General features: G+C 45.5%; 1 pseudogene; it reads right to left on the bottom strand.

Annotated features, from left to right (window-relative positions):
* Positions 1-1,394: 1,394 nt before the first annotated feature.
* On the bottom strand, positions 1,395-2,808 carry LOC105477976 (large ribosomal subunit protein uL10 pseudogene; annotated as a pseudogene).
* Between the last annotated feature and the right edge of the window lie 329 nt (positions 2,809-3,137).

Below are 3,137 nucleotides of genomic sequence, written 5' to 3'. Positions count from 1 at the left end.
TGTTAAAGACGTGTGCCATGACACTGTTAATTTTGTTTAGTTTTCGTAGAGATGAGTCCTCACTGTGCTATCCAGGCTGGTCTCAAACTCCTGGGCTCAAGCAATCCTCCCACCTTGTCCTCCCAAAGTTCTGAGATTACAGGCAAGAACCAAGGTGCCTGCACTATTGTTAGTTTTTAAAAGTGTGATTGTAGTATTAAGTTATAGTTTTCTTTTTGTTTTTTAAAGAAGGTGAGGGGAGGGAAAGTGAGGAAAGGGGTAAAGGTTATATTTTTAAAGTGTAGTCCTTCTCTTTCAGGGATAAGTACTAAAATAGGGATGACTATATGATAGGACGACTGCTGCTTTCTTTTGAAGCAGCTATGTTGTCTGCGGTACATACTCTGGGGTTCTTTGTCTGGTGCCAGGAGAATTTAGGACATGGACACACACGAGGAGTTTAGGAATGGAGGTTTAATAAGCAGAAGAGAAGAGAAAGAGAAACAGTTCTCTACGAGAGAGAGAAGTCTCCCAGAGGAAAAAACAAGCAGGCAGCAGATGTGCCACATTTTACAGGCAGGTTTGAGGAAACGGTGTCTGATTTACACAGGGCTCACAGATTCGTTCAATCAAGTATGACATTTACATAGCATGAGGAATGCTGGACACCCTGCCCTAATCTTATTATGTAAATGAACTCTCCTGTTGATCAGCGCCGTTGTCTGCTCCTTACTGTACACCTGGCTGATAGAGAGAAGGGAAGATGGAGCCGCCATCTTGAACATGACTGGCACAATTGCTGGCGTCTATGTCCCTGCAGCTAGATTTTACAGGCTGCTCTTTGTTAGAAAGGAAAATAATTTGGTGCTGCTTTTCATTAAAAGGAAAACTTTACTGAGGACTTCCCTACCCTCACTATCTGCCTAAGTAATTTCTTCTTAACTCCTGTATCACTTTGAAATGGGGAAACAGAGATGGATAAAAGTATAAATGAAATAAAATTGCTCTGAGGATACAGAAAAAAACAAACCAAAGTGCTCTCCCTATTTTCTTACTAAACAACACAGATACTTCAGTGACCAGATGTGTGGGGGTATCTCCCCATACACCAAGCAAGTAGCAGAATTCAGCTCAATTCTGACACTGTCTACCTGGGAAACAGCCTCAGATCCCACTGGTTGGGGGCTTAGTCCTATAAGACTTCAGACACCAATCACAAGGCCCAGGTTGTTTTGCTTGTGCTTCTGACGGACAGCTGTAAATCTGGGTTCCCAAGACCCTCTCCTTGAGTTCAATTAATTTGCTAGAGTGGCTCACAGAACTCAGATACTTCTATTAACGGTTTATGATAAAGGATATTACAAAGGATACAGATAAAGAGATGTACAGGGCCAGGCATGTGGAAAGGGGGGTGGAGTTTCCATGCCCTCCCCCACACATCAACCTCCAGAAACCTCCATGTGTTCAGCTACTTGGAGGCTCCCTGAATCCCATCTTTTTGGTTTGTATGGAAGTGTCATTAGTAGGCAATGATTGATTAAACCATGGCTATTGGTGATCCACTTGACCTTCAGCCCCCCTCCCTTCCCTGGAGGTTAGGCAGGGGTGGGACTGAAAGTCCAACCCTCTGATCCTTCCTTGGTCTTTCCAGTGACCGGCAAGCTGCTAGGGGTGGCCAACCAGCAGTTAACTCATTAGTATACGAAAACAGCATGTTACTTTAGAGATTCTAGGATTTCAGGAGTTGTATGCCAGGAAACCAGATGAAGACCAAAGATGAATATACATTTTTGTTCAAAAAAAAAAAAAAAAGAAAAGAAGTAAGCCTTTATTTCCTTGTTTCGCAAATAAAGCTGGCTGAGTTGGTTGCTTTTTGGTGGTTAGTCAAAGAGAGCAAATCCCATATCCTCGTCCAACTCCTCCAACTCCTCGTCTTCAAACTTATTCGGGGCTGCCGCAGCAGCAGAAGCAGCGGTGGTGGTAGTGGCCACAGGGGCAGTAGCCACAAAGGCAGATGGATCAGCCAAGAAGGTCATGATCTTTTCAGCAGGTGGGAAGGTATAATCAGTCTCCACAGACAGAGCCAGGCCTCCTTTGTACCCACTGATGATAGAATGGGGTACTGATGTAACAGGTGAGTAGCCAATCTGCTGACACACTGGCAACATTGCAGACACCCTCCAGGAAGCCAGAATACAGAGTTTCTTCTGTGATGTCAAGCACTTCAGGGTTGTAGATGCTACCATTGTTGAACACCTGCTGGATGACCAGCCCAAAGGAGAAGGAAGAGATGTTCAGCACGTTCAGCAGTGTGGCTTCGCTGGCTCCCACTCTGTCTCCAGTCTTGATCAGCTGCACATCACTCAGGATTTCAGTGGTGCCCCTGGAGATTTTAGTGGTAATGCCTAAAGCCTGGAAAAAGGAAATCTTCTCGGGCCCCAGACCAGTGTTCTGGGCTGGTACAGTGACTTCACATGGGCCAATGGCACCAGCACGGGCGGCAGCTGGCACCTTATTGGCCAGCAGCAGGTCCCTGATCTCAGTGAGGTACTCTTTGGTGAACGCAAAGCCCACATTCCCCTGGAGAGGAGGCAACAGTTTCTCCAGAGCTGGGCTGTTTTCCAGGTGTCCTTGGGTGGCCTTGCGCATCATGGTGTTCCTGCCCGTCGGCACCATGGCCTTCCCTTGGAGGGAAGAGTGGATCTACTGTGTCTGCTTGGAGCCCACAGTGTCTGCTCTCATGATGAAACATTTTGGATAATTATCCAAAAGCTGGATGATCTTAAGGAAGTAGTTGGACTTCCAGGTTGCCCTGTTTTCCCTGGGCATCACGGCAGTGGGTCAGGGATTGTTGTGCAGGGTTTAAACATCATGTCACTTCCACAAGGACGCCTGGTGAGAGAAGGCCCAAATATATATTTTCACAATATCACGATTGCCTGTGAGCTGATAACAAAGCTGGAGATGGTGTCTATTTTAATATTGTGTCTACATTTGTGTATATTTGAACTTCTAAATAATACTTTTTAAAAATGCCATAGAAGACAACCACCCAGCAATAACCACTGTTGACATCTTGGGACATTTGTCACTCAAATTTGTCATCTGGACCCATTTCCTATGTTTAGGGGATGCACTGACTTGAAGCACAAATACAA

Source organism: Macaca nemestrina, chromosome 7, assembly GCF_043159975.1.
Source record: "Macaca nemestrina isolate mMacNem1 chromosome 7, mMacNem.hap1, whole genome shotgun sequence".
NCBI lineage: Eukaryota > Metazoa > Chordata > Mammalia > Primates > Cercopithecidae > Macaca > Macaca nemestrina.
Note: the sequence above shows the minus strand (reverse complement) of the source record. Positions and strands in the feature narration are given on the sequence as shown.